Source organism: Trachypithecus francoisi, unplaced genomic scaffold, assembly GCF_009764315.1.
Source record: "Trachypithecus francoisi isolate TF-2019V2 unplaced genomic scaffold, Tfra_2.0 Lachesis_group1, whole genome shotgun sequence".
NCBI lineage: Eukaryota > Metazoa > Chordata > Mammalia > Primates > Cercopithecidae > Trachypithecus > Trachypithecus francoisi.
The window spans coordinates 34,107,637-34,132,048 of NW_022681454.1; the positions used below are offsets into that span (position 1 = coordinate 34,107,637).

General features: G+C 34.9%; 1 long non-coding RNA gene across 1 annotated transcript; it reads right to left on the reverse strand.

Moving 5' to 3' along the window:
* Positions 1-1,145: 1,145 nt before the first annotated feature.
* LOC117086326 lies at positions 1,146-19,621 on the reverse strand. The gene is made up of 3 exons (XR_004438287.1): positions 19,610-19,621; positions 2,732-2,743; positions 1,146-1,238 (listed from the first exon to the last, which is right to left on the reverse strand). It is a non-coding gene; the product is annotated as an uncharacterized LOC117086326 (long non-coding RNA).
* Positions 19,622-24,412: the final 4,791 nt, after the last annotated feature.

The window sequence follows — 24,412 nt, forward strand, 5'->3', positions numbered from 1 at the left end:
GTGTCATTTTAACATTTTAATGCATTCTTCTTGACATTTTTCTGAATATGGTGAAAATACAATTTTAACAAATATAGGACTACTATTTTGCAATGTTCCTTCAATGTTTAATTACCTTCGCTTAATTCTAGAATTATATTTCCTTATTTTTAAAGATATACACACATACATAATTATAATGACATGTACACATATATAATTATAATAGCATGTACATAAGTATATATATATGTATATATTTATAAGTAGTCACACACATATAAATAATGTGGATGTCAAGATTATTTGTCCATATTAAATCAATAAGCCACATCCACTGTAGAATAAAGCCATCCTTAAATACCTGATTGATTAATTGATTGAGTTAATGAATAAGTTAATCTTGATTAAAAAATTTAAAAGTCCTATGTAAAATATATAAAAAACAAATATATAATCATGAGTTTATAAATTGTAACAAAAACTAATAAGAAAACACTTTAATAAGGCTGACTTCCTTGTTATTGATTATACTCATACTTCCATCACCCACCTATCATTCTGGCCTCTTGCACTCTGGCCATCTTCAGGTACTTGTATTATTCTGAATTCCTCACACTCTTACCCTACAATCTTTGTTCATGAACATGATGTTTTCTCTAGAACAACATGTACTCAAGCCTTCCATGTTGGCCTATAATTTTTCCTGATTCAGCTGTGATATAATGTCCTCTGAGATGCTATCTTTATATTTCCGAGCTGGCTTTAGTGATGCTTCTAAGTGCTTGCAAAACAATTTCTGCATAATTCTGTCATAGAACATGTCTTCCTTGACCACAGAAGTCTGATTATTTGTCTGTACTTTCTACTAGAAGGTCAGTTACCAATTTACTGTATTAGTCTGTTCTCATGCAGCTAATAAAGTCATACCTGAGACTTGGTAATTTATAAAGAAAAGAGGTTTTACTGACTCAGAGTTCCACACGGCTGGGGAGGCCTCACAAACATGGCTGAAGGCGAATGAAGAGTGAAGTCACATCTTACAGGGCAGCAGGCAAGAGAGCTTGTGTAGGAGAACTCCCCTTTATACAACCGTCAGATCTTGTGAGGCTTAATCACTATCATGAGAACAGCATGGGAAAGAACCACTCCCACGATTTAATTACCTCCCACTGGGTCCCTCCCACCACATGTGAGAATTATTGGAGCTACAATTGAAGGTGAGATTTAGGTGGGGACACAGCGAAACCATATCAAAACTCCATTAACAAGTAGACAAAGGATACGAATACACGATTTTCCAAAGAAGACATACATGTGGACAAGAAGTATATGAAAAAAAGCTCAATATGACTACTAGAGAAATACAAATCATGACCACATGTCACACCAATCAGAATGGCTATTATTAAAACGTCAAAAAAATCAGATGCTGATAAGGTTGCAGATAAAAGGGAACGTGTACACTGTTGGTGGGAGTGTAAATTAGTTCAACCATTGTGGAAAGCAGTATGGCAGTTTCTCAAAGAGCTAAAAGCAGAACCACCATTCAACATAGCAATTCCATTAGTGAGTGTATACCCAGATAAATATATATCACTCTACCATAAAGACAGAAATGTATATCATTCTACCATAAAGACACATGCGTATGAATGTTCATTGTAGCACTGTTCACAATAGCAAAGACATAGAATCAACCTAAATCCCATCAATGGCACACTGAATTATGAAAATGTGGTACATATGCACAATGGAATACTATGCAGGCATAAACATGAATGAAATCACGTCTTTTGTCAGAACATGGATGGAGTTGGAGGCTAGTATCCTTAGCAAACTGACACAGGAACAGAAAACCAAATACTGTATACTCTCACTTTTAAGTGGGAGCTGCATGATGAAAACTTATGAACTCAAGGAAACAACAGATACTGTGGTCTAATTGAATGTGGAGGGTTGGAGAAGGAAGAGGAGCAGAAAAGATAACTATTGTGTACTGGGCTTAATACCTGAGTGACGAAGTATTCTGTACAACAAACCCCCGTGCCATGAGTTTATCTATGTAACAAACTCTCTCATATACACTTGAACCTAAAATAAAAGTTCATTTAAAAAGATCAGGCCAGGCGCGGTGGCTCAAGCCTGTAATCCCAGCACTTTGGGAGGCCGAGACGGACGGATCACGAGGTCAGGAGATCGAGACCATACTGGCTAACCCGGTGAAACCTCGTCTCCACTAAAAAAAATACAAAAATCTAGCCGGGCGAGGTGGTGGGCGCCTGTAGTCCCAGCTACTCGGGAGGCTGAGGCAGGAGAATGGCGTAAACCTGGGAGGCGGAGCTTCCAGTGAGCTGAGATCCGGCCACTGCACTCCAGCCTGGGCGACAGAGCGAGACTCCGTCTCAAAAAAAAAAAAAAAAAAAGAAGATCAATAGTTACAAGTCATGTTGATAGTATGTACACTTGACATAACATGGTATGTTTAGAATAACACTTTACCTCTATGGTCTTTGCCCTAAAAATACATTACCCAAATCTAATTATAAGAAAAACATCAGACAAATTTAAATAGAGGAACATTACACAAAATGTCAATATACCTGACCAATAATCTTCAAATTTATCAAGGTTGTAAAAAACAAAGGGAGTCTAAGAAATTGTCAAAACCAAGCTGAGCCTTTGTAGAAGTGATGACTCAAAGTAATGTGGTAACTTGGATAGGCAACTGGAAAAATTGGGGAAAAAGTACAGTATTTAATTTCTAATAATTTATCAATAATACTTAACATGCTATGGATTAGATCTCCAGAGCTCATTCATCTTATAACTGAAAGTTTGTACACTTTGACTAAAATATCACCATTTTCTTCACTCCCCCAGGCTCTACAACAGCCTTTCTACTCGCATTTCTATGAATACAACTTCTTTTTATTACACACATAGGTGGCAGGTATGATCATTAGTTTGATTATGGGCATCACCTCATAATGTATCAAAACATCATGTGGTACATCTTAAATATATATAACTTTTATTTGTGAGTTATACTTCCATAAAGTTAGAGGAAGTAATAATGTACTAATATTTATTTATTAATTGTGAAAACTATGTCCTACTAAGGTATTAATAATAGGAGAAATTGGGTGTGAAGATAGATTGGATCTTTGTACTATACTTGTAACAGTTCTTAATACAATACTTCTTTAAAACCATGTGTATTTGAAAAATCAGAATAAAGATTTGCAAGGAATGATAACTTTATAATATGTGTAAAAGAGACTGAATTTTGAATCAAAGTAACAGAAACATGAAAAGGATATGATTATGGAGAACAATAATAGTATGTTAGGTTTAGAGTGATTTTATTGCATACATGATTAATTTAGGCATTGTTCCTTTTTTCTGCTTTTATTTTTATGTCTTTTTTTCTATTTTCTGTCAAAGTAGAAACCATGAACTTTTTTTTTCTTTTTTTTTGCAATGGAACATCACTCTGTCACCCAGGCTGGAGTGGTGCAACCACCGCCTCCCGGGTTCAAGTGATTATTGTGTCTCAGCCTCCCAAGTAGCTAGCTGAAACTACAGGCATGAACCACCACACCCGGGAATTTTTTTTTTTTTTTTTTTTTTTTTTTTTTTTTAGTGGAGACCAGGTTTTGCCATGTTTGAGACTGGGCTCTAACTTCTGAACTCAGGTGATTCACCTGTTTGGACTTCCCAAAGGGCTGGGATTACAGGCATGAGTCACCACGCCCGGCCCATCAAGCCATTTTGGATAAGAAAGTAATATAAGCACATTTGAGGCTTTCAAAATTTAAAGCCATTTGATTTCAAGTTTCAGTTCTTCCATCTTCGCTTGTGCAACCGTGCACAATTCCTTTAATAACTTTAGCTATAACACGGGCATGGAATAATATTAACATGGTAAGTTTATTGTGAGTGTAAAATTAAGCAATGCACAAGCTCTTGAAAATGTGCTTAATCAATATTACCTATAGCTATTTTATTAAAACATTTATTATCATTGATGAGTTTTATCCAAACTGATATCTACAAACAACCATTTGATTGAATTTGGAAGGGAAATTTCTAGTCTCACTCAAAGCTCTTTCAAGGTTCGTCTCTGGTCAACAGCTTGGTTGCAACCCAGTGAGAGATCCTGAACCAGAAATAGCCAGAAAAACTTCTCCCACATTTTTGACCCTCAGAAATCGTGTGGGATAATCAGTTTACATTGTTTAAAGCTGATGTGTTGGAACAAACTATTATGTTGCAATAAAGACTTAGTATGTATTTCAGTACCTGTAACTAAGATGCTTTTGAAAGAACACCCTAAAATGTAGGAATAACTTTGAACTCCTTAGTGGACTTGGAGGAGAGACTGTGAAAACAAACAAACAAACAAACAAACAAAAAATGCCTGAGGTATGTAAAGGAAATCGTTAATAGAAACCCAATGTTCTTTCTTTCTTTTTTTTTTTTTTTTATTATACTTTAAATTCTAGGGTACATGTGCATAACATGCAGGTTTGTTACATATGTATACTTGTGCCATGTTGGTGTGCTGCACCCATCAACTCGTCAGCATCCATCAATTCATCATTTATATCAGGTATAACTCCCAATGCAATCCCTCCCCCCTCCCCCCTCCCCATGATAGGCCCTGGTGTGTGATGTTCCCCTTCCCATTGGTAATGACCTACAGGTGAATGAGGTAAATCTTATTTAAAACTGGAGGAAAGAGGATTTTTGTTATGTAACAGCAGAAGATTATCAATACTACTGGTGCAATTATGTGGTGTTTGAGGTTGAATTGTGTCCTACAAAAGATAACACCCCTAACACCTAATACCTCAGAATGTGACCATATTTGGAGATAGGGCCTGTAAAGTGGTACTTATGGTTAAGATAGGTAATATGGGTAGCCCCTAATTCAATATGACTTGTGTCCTTATAAGAAGAAGAGTTGGCCGCGCACGTTGACTCAAGCCTGTAATCCCAGCACTTTGGGAGGCCGAGACGGGCGGATCACGAGGTCAGGAGATCGAGACCATCCTGGCTAACACGGTGAAACCCTGTCTCTACTAAAAAATACAAAAAAAAAAAAAAAAAAAACTAGCCGGACGAGGTGGCGGGCGCCTGTAGTCCCAGCTACTCAGGAGGTTGAGGCAGGAGAATGGCATAAACTCGGGAGGCAGAACTTGCAGTGAGCTGAGATCTGGCCACTGCACTCCAGCCTGGGCAACAGAGTGAGACTCCATCTCAAAAAAAAAAAAAAAAAAGAAAAAGAAGAAGAAGAGTTTAAGATAGAGACAGAGACAGAGGCAGGATTATGTGGAGACAACAGAAGACAGCCATCTACAGGCCAAGGAAAGGGACCTTGCAAGAAACCAATCTTACCAATACCTTGATCTCAGACTTCTAGGCTTCAGGATTATGAAAAAAAAATTTTCTATTGTTTTAAGCCAAAAAAAATCTGTTGTAATTTGCTATGGCGGCCTTAGAAACTGGTACATGTAGAAAATAAAAAACGTACCTAAAATGCTGGGTAATTTGCTAAGCAGATTTTCAGCCAGAATATTGAAGGTGACACCTACTTCCTTCTTGTTGGTCATACCAACAGGCAAGATTAAAGAGATCAAGTACGCCAGGCGTAGTGGCTCATGCCTGTAATCTCAGCACTTTGGGAGGCCAAGGCGGGCAGATCACCTGAGGTCGGGAGTTCGAGACCAGCCTGAGCAACATGGAGTAACCCCACCTCTGCTAAAAAATACAAAATTAGCCAGGTAGGGTGGTGCATGCCTGTAATTGCAGCTACTTGGGAGGCTGAGGCTGGAGAATTGCTTAAACCCAGGAGGCAGAGGTTACAGTGAGCCAATATCACACCATTGCACTCCAGCCTGGGCAACAAGAGCCGAACTCCATCTCCAGAAAAAAAAAAAAAAGTAAAAGAAAGACTGATGAGCAAATTGGAGCCAGAACTCACTGATTTTGAAAATACTCAGCCTCTCCAGAGGGCAACTGATAATAAAACTAATAAGAAACGGTTTCTGAGAAAAGATCAAATTTAGAGCAATGCCAGAAACCCTTGATCTAAAGATAAAGCTGAAGGTAACTGTAAAATTACTTGTAAAGATCTCAGAAAGGTGAAAGATATGCTGTCTATGAAGGTATAACAAGGAACTGAGAGATGCCTCTGGCCAACAGCCAGCAAGGAGCTGTTTCCTCGGTCTGGCAACCTTCCAGAAGCTGAATTATTCTAATAATGTGAGTTAGTTTATAAATGGATCATCCCTCAATTGAACCTTCATGTGAAACCGCAGCCTCAATCAACAGGTTTACTGCAACCTTGTAAGACACCCTGAGGTATAACCACTCAGTTAAGATTCTCTCAGAGTTCTGAACTCAGAAATTGTGAGAGAGTAAATGGTTGTTATTTTAAGCTGCAAAGTTTGGGGATAACAAATTATCCCAGTATAATTTCTTATACTGCAATAGAGAATTAAAATGGTAAGGTTGCTATGAATGTAAAACTAGATAATGCAAGAAGTCCCTGCCATAGCATATGTGCCCAATCTGTATTATCAATGGCTATTTTAATACTATATATATTATATTTGATAAGATTCTTCATTTATTAGCATGCTAAAAAATATAGAGATAATAGCTTTAATTTTATCAATAGTTCAAGAACTTCTGAATAGATCACAGCACATGAAATTAACTTCTAGGATAACATTAGGCAAGCGATTAACCTATACTTTTAAAAATTGTACCTTATTTAATTTCCTGTATTTATTCCTACATGAGTCTTTTTGGTAAGTTTACAGTATCTTACTTTATCCAACCATAAAATGAGAAATAGTTTCCACCTACTCACTTTGCAGGATATTGTGAAAATTAATGAGGTAATATGTGTAAAGCTCTAGAAGCCTTTAAATAGTGCTATAAAAATGAGTATTTTATCCCAGTGGGTGGGTTCTATCTATTTTTATAAATGGCTTCCAACATAGTGATAGAAGAGATAATGGATGGATAAATAGATAAGTAGGCAGACAAGAGACAAGGTAGGGAACAAGAGAGAAAAAAATAGGATAAATAATAATAGAAATTAATGGCTTTGTAGTTTTTACAGAATTATCTTTTTGGCTTACTGACCACATATATTTTCAAGGATATTCAAACACTTAGTATTTAGCAGCTATCTGATTTCTTCTTGGAAGGAGAAATTAGTTATATCTTCATAATTGAGGCAACACATTATTTTTTCTTCTAATCTATGCACTGTTATTCCTTATAATAAATAAAATCAAATGCAAATAATATAATTTTATACATTTTGTTAGCCGTTTCTTCTCCCACATGCAATCTATATTTTTCAGAATAACAGTGCTTTAATATTTCTATTCTATACAACTGCTTATGTGTATTTAGATACAAGAACATATAGTAGGGTGTCACAATGAAAATAATTTCAGGCTGGTGTTCAGTTACACACAAACTACCAAGCAAAAGCATAGGTGACCAGTTATAACAAATTTCCAAAAAGAGAAAGAGACCATCTAAGCAAGATTTTCAAATGTATGATGTGGCAGTCTGTTGTGTGCTCTGTAGCTAACTACATCCTGCCCCAAATTCAGTTGAAGAAAGACTTGAACAATCATTAAAGAGCCTAGAAATTTACAGGAAGTTGTTGATGAGCTTTGGGTCTTACCAAAGTCCTTTTAGAGTAGGGATTAAGAAACTTCCTTCTTTTATCAAATCTCATGGGGAAAATAAAGAGTGTTTGTATATGTTCATTGGAACTGAGAGAAAACAGTATTTGATACGTGATTCACTCCCTATTGTTTCAAAGGATAAGAAACTAGCTTGACTGTCTTGACACAGTGAAATTCAAAATTAACATCGATTGAAAAATAGCTCCACTCACTATGGTCATGGATTAAAGTTGCATGCTTCTCATTGATATATTGAACCCAAATTATTTAGCCAACATGTTATAAACACCATCTGGAAAACGAAACAAACAAAACAACAACAAAAAAAATATTTCCAAATATAGAGGAAGAGGAATACAGCTGAATCCCAGCAAGTTGAGCAAGGATACTTCCAAGTGACCTACCAGAATGTACCAAAGACTGTCACTGCATGTGACAGATCCCCCAGTGAAAAGAGAGGTTTTGTCCAAAGACCATACAAAAGTGCAACCAGAATAAAGGCATCTTCCCTGGCTGCTCTTTATAGTATGCCTGCATTTATTACCCTTTCTGACCTCACCATTGTGTCCTAGTGGAATCACAGTGAGAGAAGAAAAGAAGAATATGATGGGGAAAACCGGAAAGAAACTTCCTTTAGATGCTTTCTCTAGAGGCTCTTTAATATTAAAATAGTTCAGGATAGAATCTTTAACTTTTCAGAGTTTTGAACTTCCAAAGTTATGGACATTTTACTAAAATGAGCCTGTGTACTGACCTTAATTCCTGGGAACACTTTTTAGTACCAGAGAACCAAAAGACAAGTCAAGGAATTTGCCTTGAATTTTATCAAAGGGCAAAGAAGAAAATGTCTCCAAAGTAGACTGAAGAGGAAAGGGGCGGAATAAATGAAGTTGCCCTTTGCTGTACCTGAGTCCTGAACGTATACGTATTATGTGTTCTATTTCACATATATCACATATATGTGTTCTATTTCACATATATCACATATATGTGTTCTATTTTATTATGACTCATTTTCTAAATTAGAACATTAAATACCATCAAACTTAAATCACTTGCAAGGGTTCACATAGCAGGAAATGGGGAAAGCCAGATTCAAAATTATTCTACCTTCAGAATCCATATTCTTAACTGCTATACCATATACTGCATCTCTTTTGCTTAGGTATTTATATATACATTTGTGTGTATATACATATATGTAGATATCTATATATATTTTTCATTATTTTTAATTCTTTAATAAAAGTTACAGTTATTATAGAGAAATACTGAGTGTTTTAGTTATTCTGTTTTTTATCTTCTGGGTAAGACTTTTCCATAAATTTTATAAATGGGAAATATAATTATCTTCAAGTATTCATGGGATAATGGAGATAGGTGGAAAAGAATAGAGAAACTACAAGTACTAGAACTTAAGTTTACTTCACAACTCTTGGGTGACATTTCAGATTGATTATAATTTCAAAATAAAAGCTTTATGAAAATTCCTTCTTGTTTGTTTTTTCTCATTTTCTTCTCTGTCAATTGATTGGAATTAGATTTACTTTATTTGACCCAATTGCTCAAGATAAATTTAATATACATAGCAATATACCTCTTTCTTCTGTATTACCAAAAAAGGATAGACATGCTTTTTATATGAATACACCATAATAGAAAGCACTTAGGTGTTTTATGGTTAAAAGAAATTAGGGTCTTCTCATCACTCTTTTGGGCAAGGTTACGTAAGAAACTTATTTAAATTAGCTTTAAGATGGTTTTTCTTATATATACTTCACTGTTGGGGTATGATCACAATATTTTTAAATGTTATTATTGTTAATGTATTATTTATTAATTTTGAGTGTGGAAAATGGAGAAAAAAATGATGAAAGCAGCATGGTATAATATTTCAAAGAATGCGCTTAGAGCTGGATGATCTGACTAGGAATTTTGGCTCAACCAGTTTCTACCTTTATGCCCTTGAACAAGTTACTTAGCCTCTTTGCTCTCTAGTTTCTTCTTGCATTCAATAGAGATAATAACAGCAGCTAACTCACAGGGCTGTGGTAAGCATTAAATGAGTTTATATGAAGCTCTTAAAACAGCACCTGACACAGAATAAGCAAGAAACAAAAACGTTTGCGAAATAAAAGTGTTACTTATTGGTTTTTGTTTCTTAAAGTTGGACTTATATTTGCAATTTGTTCTTTTTTTGATATAGTCTTAATTTGTAATTCATATTTTATATTTATATTCCCCATAAATCTATTTGTATTTCAGATATTTTATTGAATCATTAACTTAATTTTTATGTATTCCACAATACTTTAAAGAAGAATTTTGGACAGCAAAATGAGACTACATGTTCAAAAAACTGAAAGTGTTTTATATAGTTACTTATAAGGACTGTCACACAGAAGAAAAACTAGACCATACTGTTTATGGATTATTCTATTTCTATAGCATTCTAGCAGTATCTAAGAGGAACATTGGTATAAAATCAAGAAGAAGTATATATGAGTGGTACAAGTGAAGCACCAAGGGAGAGGGTCAACAGATAATTATTATGTATGAAGCACTAAGACATAGCTGTGTTCTAAAAGGAGCAATTTTAGAGCTGAAGTATGAGACCTGAGAAGGATCAGATTCACAGATGGGTAGAGTAGGATCTACTCTTGGGGAAGACAGAAAGGCCACAACAGGAGTATCTGATGTGGGTCATGTAACCCATTTGTGAATGGAAGGGCTGGAAACTATATAGTAAGCAAATGGACACCCATTTCCTTACTTGGAGTAAAAGGTAGTGCATTTCCTCTTTTCTAATTGATTATTTTCCACTGCCTTAAAGGTAATCAACAGGGATATAAGGTAGATCTGTGTCTAGAACAGTTCATCAGTTTTACTCACCCGGAAACAGTTTGTTACTTAATAGCTTTCTGGGTTCCACTAGTATTTCTACTATTCAGCATAGAAAGATTTGTCCAAAGCATTTAAAATCAATAGATCTGGGATTATGTGGCCTTAGGTAGCTGGTTGTACATCTTTCCCTAAATCGATCCATGTTACCACATAGTCGTTTTCGTTTAGGAATCGATAACAGTAAAATGTTTGCTATGTGCAAGGGTATTGAAGTTCTTATGACCACAGATCATCAGTACTGCTGTTTCATGTAATGCTGAAACTGAAATGATCCATGTTTGCATTGTTAAAAATGATGTGTGAAATATAATGAGTGCTTGGTGTTGAAAACTGCAATGTTTGTTATGAGGGTCAAAAATCTGTCTTGAAGGCAGCTACGCTTTGAAGTGGTCTTTGAATACTTTTAATAAATTTATTTTGATAAATAATATTGGAAAAATCATGAGTGAAATAAAATATTTAATTTCCACAGTTTCTCATTGTTTGCAAAGTAGGAGACTTTGCAGCAACAGAGCTTTTTGGTATTCTCAGGCTAAGTAGGAATGAAAACTGAATTGTGTTGGTGAAAAGTAACGGTGTATTAGCTTTTTATTGATGTATAAGAAATGACCACACATTTAGCAGTTCAAATGACACACTGTTAATATCTCAAGGATTTCTCAGGATTACAGACAAAGATTAACCGGATTCTCTGCTCAGGGTGGCCTGAAATCAAGGTGACAGATGGGGTTGCACTCTCATCTGAGGCTGAGCCTTATCTGCCAAATGTATTCCGGTTTCTTTGCAGAATTCAGTTCCTTGAAATTGTAAGACTAAGGCACTTATTTCCCTGCTGGCTATTGGCAGAAGTCACTCTCAGGTCATAGAGGCCACCAGAGTCCTTTTTCACATGGTTCTCTGACAACACGGGAGTTTACTGGTTCAAAGTTAGCAAGAGAATCTCTCTTTAGTCTGCAGCAGCACAGTCTTATATTAGGGTAATATAATCATAGGAGTCACCATCTCATTATGTATCATTATATTCACAGATCCCCGCCATGCTCCATGGAGCCATCTAAGAATTCTCCCACCACACATAAGCAGTAGAGGAGACAGTGGCAATTATGGAATCAAATGCCTTTTTCCAAATTTACAGCCGTTACTAAGCCCCAGCCAATTGTTGCCACATGATAATCAATACAGATTTTCCAAATTTTCAAGTGATGCTGTGAATCCAAAGTTGTATACTGTGTTTTCCAATATTCAAAATAATGCCAAGCATTCAGCTGTTAGAACCTCTAGGGCAGAATAATGTATAGTACTGCCAATTATAGAAATTTAGTCACACTTCTATGATCTAGAAAGTGTCACAGATCTCAAAAAAAATAATAAAAAAATACAGGAATGTCAAGGAAAAAACATGAAAATACAAAAACCACATAGCATGAAACAGGAAAAAAATGTGATTACTCTTTGTCCTAGTCAGTTAGGGCTACTGTAATGATATGGTTAGGCTCTGGGTCCCCACCCAAATCTCATTTTAAATTGTAATCCTCATAATTCCCACAGGGCAAGGGCAGGACATGGTGGGAGGTGATTGGATCATGGGTGCCGATTCCCCCATGCTGTCCTTGTGATAGTGAGTGAATTCTCACAAGATCTAATGGTTTTAAAAGTGTTTAACAGTTCCTCCTACAGACTCATTCTCTTTCTTGCCTGTTGCCCTGTAAGAAGAGTTACTTTTCCTTCTGCCATGTAAGTTTCGTGAGGCCTTTCCAGCCCTGCAGAACTGTGAGTCAATTAGATCTTTTTCCTTTATGAATTACCCATTCTTGGATATTTCCCTATAGCTATGTGAGGATAAACTAATAGACATAGCAAGATACAATAGTGTGAGTGGTTCATAAATGACGAATATTTATTTTTCACAGTTCTCAAAGCTGGAAGTCTAAGATCAGGTTGCCAGCATCGTTGGTGTCTGTTGAGGTCCCTTTCCTGATTGGAAACTGCCCACTATTCTTGTATTCCTAGAGAGAATCAACGTCTCTCAAGACTCTTACAAGAGCTTTAATTCCATTAATAAGGATTACATTCTCATGATCTCATCTAATCCTAATTTTCTCCCAAAGGCCTCAACTCCTAATATCACATTAGGGGTTAAGGTTTCCACATACGAATTTTGGGAGGACGCAAACATTCAATCCATTCAACTTTTTCAGTGGAGAGGGTGAGTCACGGAATTGTGTTTGAATACTTCATCGAGAAAACAAGAACTGGAACTGGAACCTGACAGGAATAAATAAGGGTCAGCAAACTATACCCCATGGACTAACTATGGACTAAGAACTGAAACCATATATATATACACACACATACATACATATATATATAATATTTGATATATATACACAAAATATTTATATATATCAATGCAAGTTTCATGACACAATGCAAGTTTCATAACATTTGAAATATATATATAAATATATATGTATTTACATATGTCTAAGCCAGTTTCATGACACACTAAAATTATGTGAAATTCAAATTTCTGTGTTGATTAATAATATGTCATTAGAACAGGGTTACACTTATTTGTTTATGTGCTGTCTACTACTATTTTCAGGTATATTAGTAGAGTAGAGTTGTTGTGACAGAGACCATACAGGCCACTGAAGATATCACCAGATAACGAGAATTTCTTATTATTGGTTGATCACCACTTTGCACTGGTCTCACTATATCTGTCTCACTGTTAGTACTTCTCCAGACAACATCAATCTTATAGTTTCCCAGTGTCTGAAACTGTACTCACTTTACATTAAATGTACTTCTCCCTCTCCACTTACTGGCAATGGAAGATTAAACATATTAGTTTCTCAAAAGTAGTAGCAACTTTGAATGGCAGCTCTAAGTCTGAGAGATTCTATACAAGGTGACTTGAAGAAAACAATTGTGGATATCTTCTTTCTGTGGAGACATTTAGATGCAAACAGCAGTGAAAAAAAAATGTTCATCTTCCTTCTGGCTATGATGCAGAAATATGTACACTACTGAGTTTTTGTGAAACGGTGACAAATACAGAACATCTGGAAAGTCAAGAGAGCCAGCCTGGGATGTCTAACAGTCAGTATGTCACGCTAGAATTCTAACAGAACATACGCACACACACACATTGTTGCTGTTCTTGTCAAATTCTATACATTTCTTCTATCTGAGTCATAAAAGACCATGATTTCTATAGTTAAATAAAAATATAAATAATGATAGAAATTACTAAACCCATAGCATTTTGGTATGGATAAATATAATATGGAAGAAAAACTTAAAATATCAAAAGAATGTCATCATAAAAAAGAGAAAGTTGTGTATACTTGTTGGGATCTGGATCAGGGGTCAAAATTAATGGATGCTAAAATATTTGAACATAACTAAAATCGATTATCAGATTGTCTGAACCATATGTCATTTTCTATCAACTAAATTATCTAATAGTCTGTTAATTGAAGAAAAGTTTCCTCAGTAAAAGTGCTTATATGTAAAAAAAGTTTGTTAAGGCTAACAAAAAATATTTTTTTTAATTCTTAAATTTCCATTTCTAATATCTAATTCATTCTTAAAAGGGAAAGACACACACACACGTGCACAAACACACACATTTACACACATATACATACCTTGCTTGTTTTAAGAAATTGATGAATGAAGACCCATATTTGGAAACATGAAACTTAAGTTTAAAAATTATTTTAGGCTTATTTTTATGTGCATGGACATGGCTTCAATTAAGTATATGAGTTATTTTTCCATATGAATTTCATTTAAGATTAGATAAATTATCCCACAGGCCTATCAAAAGAAGAAAGACAAACACATAGAAAGATAGTTGTCTTGGTCCATTTTGTGCTGTTATAACAGGATACCACAGCCTAGTTAACTTTTATGAATAGACATTTGTTGACTCATGATTTTGGCTGGGAAGTCCAAGCTCTGGAAAGGGCCTTCTTGTGTCATACCATGGCAGAAGAGTAAAAAGAGGGGAAGAGAGAGGCAAAAGGGGGATGAACTTATCCCTTTATAAGGAAGCCACTCCTTTTATCATAGCATTAATACATTTATGAGGTCAGAGCCCTCATGGCCTATCATCTCTTAAAGATCCCACTTCTTAGTACTGTTTGAATGGTAATTAAATTTCAGCATGAGTTTTGAAGGAGACAAACATTTAAACCATAGCAGTAGTATAAATTTTAATACTTCTCAGCAATAGAAAGTAATGAACTGCTGGTGCATGCAACAGCACAAGTGAAATCCAAAAACATGTTGAGTGAAAGAAGAACCCAGATTCAAAATTAATATATAATGACAGACATTAAAAAATTGCCTTCTCTGGAAGAGGCAGGAGATTTCCGTAAAAAAGAATATAAGGAAACTTTTTAGTTGGGCAAAAATATTCTATATCCTGTTATGATTGCACAGGAGGAGTATTTAATTATTAAATAATCTACTGAAAACTGAAGATCACTGCAGATTATTGTGAATATATACATATGAAAAGACTAGAAGAAAAAATAATACAGAGGTTTTCTGGTTAATCGTTTTTTCAATTTTTTTCATTATTGTTTGGTATTTCCTTAATTTTGATATGAAGAAGCTAAAATGTTTGTATATTTATAACTACGTATACACACAAATATATTTATAATTATAAATTTAAAAAATGTTTTATTTATAAAGCACATAATTAATAAGTAAAAGTAAGAAAAGTAAGGTCTTCACAGTTTATTGATAAGATGAAATGAAAGCTCACTAGAAGACATGAGTAGAGAGAAGTGGAAGTACCTGATTATTCCCTACGTTAGAATTTTATTTTTTTCTATTTTCTTTGCTGTTTACTTTTTTGCTTCCTACTACCCCTTTGATCTAATGCCTGAAGTTTTGTTCTGCCCTCTTTTATAGATAGAATCAGAACCAGGTAACAAGGGCTGTTGTATAGGTCACTAAAATTTTAGCTATTTTGTTCACCAGTGTATTTGCAATAGTATAGGATTAAACAAAAAAAAAGAAGAGTTTTTTTTTTTACTATGGAAAATTACGTAAAATGTTTAGTTTTGGAGAATTCTTGGGAAAACTGGTTCTGGATTACTGATAAGGACCTAATGTTTAAAAATTAAAATATTTAAGAATAAGATCTAGTCTGAACTAGAATATATCATAATTTTGTTTGTTTTGAATGGTATGATTCAAAATGTACCTTTGTATGTTTTGGAGATGTGATGGATATATTCTTCTTTTTGAAAATTAATAATAGTCTTCCAATTCATTAACGACTTACATTTGTAAAACCAAAATTATATTTTCTGTAGAATACAACAGCACGGAAGAAAATGGAATTGTTATTCTTCCTTTAACAACCTGCTAAATATTTTTATTGTAAAGACTATTTATTATATATAATTGTGGTTATGTACACATAAGTAGATCAAGGAGCCAAGACTACTCATTGGGAAACCAAGGATTATATGTCTTACTACAATCAATTCTTTACTCAAGCTAATCCGTGTACCATATCAAAATTATTCTCCTTCACTGATTCTCCTGGGCCCAACCTATTTTTGTTCACCTACCTGTTGAAAATAAAGCCACCACATTCATTCTACTCATATTTCCCTGGCTTTGATAATCAGCATTCTTAGCCTCTGTGGAGCTAAGGTTTTAGCTTCTGCTTGACCTCTTTGTACCCATAACACCACAGCACTTTGCAATGCAACCCAATCTATGAAGACCAGAGTTTATTTTACCATTTCTCAGACCACACTGTGCAATATATGGTCTTAATTCCCCAGCAGTTACTCAGAAGTGTACATTCTAGAAGTGTGGAGAAGTTAATACTCTATGGGGTGAAAATCATTTAATGGGAAGCAGGAGATGACAAGGAACTCTTAAATCAGTTCCTCTTCCATCCTCATTCTGAGAGATTCTGACATGGGGCAACAGTCTACAGGGCAATTTTAGAAAACATCCTATCAGAAAGCAACAGGCTGTGATTTTTTGGAAATGAAAGTCATCTTCATAAAACACATTTTCTTTCTTGTTGTCTTGATATTGCCTCACACAATAAAGCTTAAGTGTTTAACTTTGTTGCAGGCTTTCTTTTCTAAAGAACTTTGGCTAAGACAATTAGCAACAATAAATCAAGACTATAAAGAGATTATATTAAGTCTGTCTTGGCAGCTATTATGACATAAATTGTTGTTTGGGGAGAAATCTATCTATGTGTCAGAGGAGATTGGGCATGATAAGAATAAAACATAGGCTCGGGCTTGTTTTTCTCTTTGAGTTATAAAGATACTTAAGCTTCTATCACCACAGTAATCTGAAAATTATATTATTTGTTATTAAAATTACATGACTGACATTGTATCACATATGTAGTAGTAATGTGCATGTTAGATATTATCATACTCACTTGTGAAAAAACTGGAACAAAATAAAATTGGTCCTGATAGAACTGAAAATTTTTACCAGTTATGCAGCAAAGTCTAATTAATGGTATTTAGAAAATATTAATTAAAATATGCAAATATATTAAGTTGATATTTATTTGATATACCCATATTTAAAATAAAGATACAATAAATAACATCAAAGGATTTGGAATGCACTACCAATTCTCTTCCAAATTTAACTGCTAAATAATTATGAGACCTTGAAAAAGTCACTTAACTTCTTTAGATCTCAGTTTTCTCATTAATTAACAAAATAAATGAGTTGAATTATAGAAATCCAAAGTCCTCTTCCAATTCTAACAATGCAATAAACAATATTAATTAAGTAGCAATATTTGGGACAGTGTAATCAAACACAGAGCAGCTCATCAAACATAACATTCATATGTCAATGTAGTTGTGTGCTATAAATGTTTTACTGCATTCAGAAATATTTTTAAAAAGATTAAATCAAATGAGATTAATGATTATCATGCTCATTGTAGGTTGCTATGACTATGCTGGGCCAAAGAAAATTAAAACTGAAAATAGGATATAGTCATTAAGTCATTCAAGTGTTTGTTGAACACCTATGGTGAGTTAACATCTATACTTCATGCTGATGACTCAGTAGTTCACCAGAGAAGTGCCCTTGAAGACGGAACTATCATCAAGCCATTCACATGTAAATGATTCCAAATGTTGTCAAATGCCTTGACAAGGTTTCTTCTCTTAAGAAACAAATGAGCAACAATTATCACAGGTTAAGGGTAGAATTTGTGGTTTGTAAACTAATATGTTGAACAACCAAGCTGCACAAAAGGCAAGGATTGAGGGAGTTCAAGAGCAACTATTAGTAGATACTCTCATTCTGTTCACTATCTGTTCTTCATATTTTAGTTTCAAGTCCAGAGACCTTGGGAAAAGCAATAAAATTGTCACATCTTGACTCAGGAATCTATTGAAATAATCAAATCCAATCATAGATTAGTTAACTTTGTTCCAGACCTGGGTTCCTAACCAGTTAGAATAGATGCAGTTATCTAGATAACATTGGAGAAGTACCTGGACAAGCCCTAGCTTGCCATAATTTAACCCTTCAGTTGCTGGACAATGTTGTGGTCTAGAGAATCCATGAGAAGAGCCAAATAGCCGGGAACTAAGCAGAAAACAGTGAGAGCATTTAACTTTAACATTTCATTCTATGAAAATGGCTAAATCATTTTAAAAACTGGTACTAATAAAACAATTATACGTTTCCTGGGATAAAAAGTAATAGGTTGAAAAAAATATGTTTTATTGTATACCTAATGGCAAGTTGCAAATATACACAGATTGGTGCTGAGTTTGCTCAAGACTTTAACTTTCTTACATATGAGATTCGTTTATTTTTAATAGTCACTAGGTGGCAATTCTGGGGCCAAAACGCACAGTATCTGATTATTAGTGTAGTTTTGTAATACTTTTAAAGTTGCTGTTCATAACGGAAAGACAACATTATCTGGGGAAATTAGCTATATGAACTTTGAAACAAAACAAAACAAAAAAACAAAAAAAAATCCTGCTTTCATAAGGTTGACTGACTATGGAATCCAAATGCAGATAACTGAGTGCGCCTCAAATGTTATTTGACTAATACTCATAATTATGAAAAGCTTCCTACATTTTCCCTTAAATTCTTTTCTTCATGGCTTTTCAACACTTCCTTTTGATCACTAAGAATGCTGTAGCACAGCTGTAGAAAATGTTCGTCTCATTAAAATTTGGCCTACTGCAAGTTCAGAGGATTCTAAGTGTATGTATAATTTTATTTCCACTGGGTGATTTCTGCAATGTGTATGAGCCATTCTCTCTAATGGAAAGTGCAATAGTAAGGTTCTTTAAATAGGCATTAATCCTCACAATGCATTCGCAAGTTAGGTAAGCAACATGAAGCGTAGAGCCATAATAAGCATTATCCACATTCAACCACCTTCACAGCCTGCAAACCCAGAAATCACACATCATGAACAAAGAACATTTGCAAAAGGAATAGCAAAAATACGTGTGGTTTATTTCTTTCCTGATTGTCATAGAAAGATGAAACAAAAATATCAAATGTAATTTTTAGAAATAGAAACAATAAATTAAAATAAAACACAACACTGAACTATGATTGTCACGTAAGAGAAGAAATGAGGTCTTATTCAGCTGTTATTAGTACTGATACATAGATATTATTTACTATCTTCAACCCTATTGTTGAAAAAATCCTCTTTTCTTCGTTTTTTTTTTGTTGACATGCTGACTTATTCTTGCCAAATGAGAAAGTTAAGATAATTATTAAATAATTAATAATTATTAATTATTTCAGTGAGTGCTTAAACACTAATAAAAACAAAACCAAAGTCAACAATCAAAACATTACTTTTAGGATTTAATGACTTCCATGAAGAAAAGATTCCTGTCTATCTTATCTGCATTAATAGTACAAAAAATTCACTGAATTGTATAAAAATAATGTTGTCTTAGTGAATAATTTGTTTTCTTCATTTTGGAAACAGAATAAACACTATAAGCCTTATAGAAGATGCTTGGAATCGATATACTCTGTTTCGAACATAGATGGAATATTGATAAAGACACGTATACAATTAAATAATGAAAATAGGAGTTTAGTCAATAAGGCATTTGCACAAGTCATATCCTCAAGTTAAATATTTTTGTATCTTTAACCAGGGATGGTGGCTTACTTCTGCGATCCCAGCTCCTCAGGGGGCTGAGGCTGAAGGATTGCTTGAGGCCCGTAATTTGAGATCAGCCTAGGTGACATAGTGAGACCCTATCTCTAAGATAATTAATAGTAATAACAATATCAATTTTTGTATGTAGTTTTCAGTCATCTTTGTTTCTTAATGGGATTTTTTGTCACTATGCTTGATAGGGCAAAAATTAGTCATTTAAGTCACAAATCTTCAACTCTAAACTTCTCATTTTTCAACCATATGGGTTCAATTTGCACAACTACATAATGCCTACACTTAAACAGTAAATCTTAGATTATCTTGTTTTAGGTGTAATCAATATGTACTGGTATTGTTTAAAGGAATTGTAAATCTGCATTTTAAATTAATCCTCACATGCAATTTTGGAGTTATTACTCCCATACTTTTCTATACTCTTCACAAAATTAAGAGTAGGATTCCTGAATAAAATTTTCTATATTTTTTCTATTAGAATGAAATACATAAATGCTTAAGAAGACAGTATAAAAGATGAGAGTTTAAGAAAAGCTTCACTGCCCTTACCTTGCCCTGGAGTACTGTTCTTGCTGATTCAACAGAACTTCAGTTTTCAAAGACAAACTTTAAATCTCCATCAAATATTTCAAAGATGGAAAATAAGACTTAAAATATCATTATTTTATAATGAGTCATTGGAATTTTATGCCTACAGCAGAATATGAATTTAAATATCATGATATATGTGAAACTCACAGAAAATAAATTCAGAAATGTGAATTGAACAATAAAAATATGAATCTTAATATTTCTTAAATTTAATGTCTATTAGCAGATAGATAATTGTTCAATTGATGTCAATTTTCTCTTACCTTTTCCTTTGTTATGTGGTAGAATTTAAAAACCTTATCAAAATATTTATAAAGCGATCAATTTTCTTAGTACAGCAGTAAAGCTATTCCAAGTAAGCATAATAAAAAAATCACACAACTTTGAACATAATCAGTATGAAATCTATAGTTTTACATATCACAAATTTGTGAACTATTTACATCAAGATGCCTTGTGCTTATATAATCCCTTGAAAATCTTATGAAAACATAATATAATTGTCTATATTTGGTTCAAATTCAGTGTCAGAACAATGTGATACATTGTGACACGCAGAGACTGTGTCTTAACTCTGTGAAACTTCATTTTGTATACAGTATTTCTTGAACATTCCCAAGAGCAACGTGGTCGTAGCATCCCGAAATAGCTTAAGAAGAGTCATCAAACCTCAAGTATACAGCTGAATTCAGCACTGAAGTGCTAGAAAACCTAACTGAAGCTTGATTAAAGGGGTTGTGTCAAGTGTTCAGCTTGCTGGGTGTTTGGATATCCAGAGGCCTGACCTTGGTTCTCCGAAGACTGTAAACTCAGCAATACAGCTACTTGGACATTTGTTATTTTCTGAGAAAAGAAACAGTATATTTGAAAACACATGTGAGTTTCCCTGATTCCATACATGTGCAGAATGAGCAGATATGTCAAACAGAGGTGGCTGATTATAATCCTTTTAGATATGGATTACAAAGCTCTAAGCTGAAGGCCTAAAGTGACCAAGGATCAGCATGCAATCAAATTCCGTGTTAACTAACTAAGGAGCCAGCTTTGTGATAAGCAGGACTTTTTGAACTTGAGATTATTAAAAACAATAGCAATAGAAGCAAAACATACAATATCCAGTGAAAGCCAGGCGATCTAAAATTAATGTGATTAAGCCATAAGTTTAAAAATGATAAAATTTAGCAAAACATTGTGATATTGTGGAAAAGATATTGTAAGACAAAATTTACACAGATTTGAGCAGGCAAATAAAAGTAGAAAATACATAAGACAGAATATGCCCAGCATTTCTTTGAAAATGACAAAAAAATATGTGCAGGATTCTCTATTTAATAAATGTTAATGGGAAAACTAGCTAGCCATTTGCAGAAAACAGAAACTGGACCCCTTCCTTATACCTTATACAAAAATTAACTCAAGATAGATTAAAGACTTAAGCATAAAATCTAAAACCATGAAAAACCTAGAAGAAAACCTAGGCAATGCCATTCAGAACATAGGCATGGGTAAAGACTTCATGACGAAAACACCAAAAGCAATTGCAACAAAAGCTAAAATTGACAAATTGAATCTAATTAAACTAAAGAGCTTCTGCACAGCAAAAGAAACTCTCATCAGCGTGAACAGGCAACCTACAGAATGGGAGAAAATTTTTTGCAATCTATCCATCTGACAAAGGGCCAATATCCAGAATCTACAAGGAACTTGAACAAACACAAGAAAAAATACATAACTCCATCAAAAAGTGGACAAAGAATATGAACTTCTCAAAAGAAGACATTTATGTGGCCAAAAAACATATGAAAAAAAGCTCATCATCACTGGTCGTTAGAGAAATGCAAATCAAAACCACAATGAGATACCATCTCATGCCACTTAGAATGGCAGTCCTTAAAAAGTCAGGAAACAACAGATAGATGCTGGAGCGGATGCGGAGAAATAGAAATGTTTTATACTGTTGGTGGGAGTGTAAATTTGTTCAACCATTGTGGAAGACAGTGTGGTGATTCCTCAAGGATCTAGAACCAGAAACACCATTTGACCCAGCAGTCCTATTACTGGGTATATACCCAAAGGATTACAAATCATTTTACTATAAAGACACATGCACATGTCTGTTTATTGTAGCACTATTTACAGTAGCTAGGACTTGGAACCAACCCAAATTCCATCAATGATAGACTGGATAAAGAAAATGTAGCACATATACACCATGGAATACTATGTAGCCATGAAAAGAATGAGTTCATGGCCGGGCGCGGTGGCTCAAGCCTGTAATCCCAGCACTTTGGGAGGCCGAGGCGGGCGGATCACAAGGTCAGGAGATCGAGACCATCCTGGCTAACACGGTGAAACCCCGTCTCTACTAAAAAATACAAAAAAAAAAAAAAAAACTAGCCAGGTGAGGTGGCGGGCGCCTGTAGTCCCAGCTACTCGGGAGGCCGAGGCAGGAGAATGGCGTGAATCCCGGAGGCGGAGCTTGCAGTGAGCTGAGATCTGGCCAGTGCACTCCAGCTTGGGTGACAGAGCGAGACTCCATCTCAAAAAAAAAAAAAAAGAATGAGTTCATGTCCTTTGCAGGGGCATGGATGAAGCTGGAAACCATCAACCTCAGCAAACTAACACAGGAAGAGAAAACCAAACACCGCATGTCCTCACTCATAAATGGGAGTTGAATAATGAGAATACATGGAAACAGGGAGGGGAACATCATACACCGGGGCCTGTTGGGGTATGGGGGTAAGGGGAACGATAGTATTAGGACAAATATCTAATGTATGCAGGGCTTAAATCCTAAATGATGTGTTGATTGGGGCAGCAAACCACCATGGTACATGTATACCTATTTAACAAACCTGCACGTTCGTTCAGTGCGTGTATCCCAGAACTTAAAGTAAAATAAAATAACATAAAGAATAAAAAATAAATAAACTTTCAAAAGTACCATATTAAAAAATATATGTGCAAAACCTTGCAGAATTTTGACTGTCAAGCTTATTTGGGATTTTTATTCTATTTAAATAAACCCTATTTGAATTCATATTTTGTTTTCTATTCAAATTTGTCTTCCATTGTGCTACCAACATTCTTTGAATATTCCCACCTCTGGATCTTAGCACCCACCATTCATCTCTTGGTAAAAATCAAACACTTTCTGTCAGTTTACTGTCTTTTCTATTTTTTTTTTTTTTTTTTTGAGATGGAGTCTCGCTGTCTCCCAGGCTGGAGGGCAGTGGCGCCATCTCAGCTCACTGCAAGCTCCGCCTCCCAGGTTCACGCCATTCTCGTGCCTCAGCCTCCCGAGTAGCTGGGACTACAGGCGCCGGCCACCTCGCCCGGCTAGTTTTTTGTACTTGTTAGTAGAGACGGGGTTTCACCGTGTAAGCCAGGATGGTCTCGATCTCCTGACCTTGTGATCCGCCCGCCTCGGCCTCCCAAAGTGCTGGGATTACAGGCTTGAGCCACCGCGCCCGGCCAGTTTATTGTCTTTTCTTAAGGTTTACTTCAAAACTGTTAATCATATGAAGCTCCAACCACTCCAAGTCGGCAGAAATCCATTGCTTTGAAAATTTTAGTTGTTACTTCATACCCTCTGTCTGGAACTTTTTTCTTTTTTCTTGTATTATTATTTTAATTTTTAAATTTATTTCTTTTTATTAGTATACTTTAAGTTCTAGGTTATATGTGCACAACATGCACATGTTACATATGTATTCATGTGCCATGTTGGTATGCTGCACCCATTAACTCATCATTTACATTAGGTATATCTCCTAATGCTATCCCTCCCCCCACCTCCTACCCCACAACAGGCCCTGGTGTGTGATGTTCCCCTTCCTGTGTCTAAGTGTTTTCATTGTTCAATTCCCACATATGAGTGAGAACACATGGCATTTATTTTTTTGTCCTTGCTACAGTTTGCTCAGAATGATGGCTTCCAGTTTCATCCATGTCCCTATAAAGGACATGAACTCATCTTTTTTATGGCTGCACAGTATTCCATGGTGTATATGTG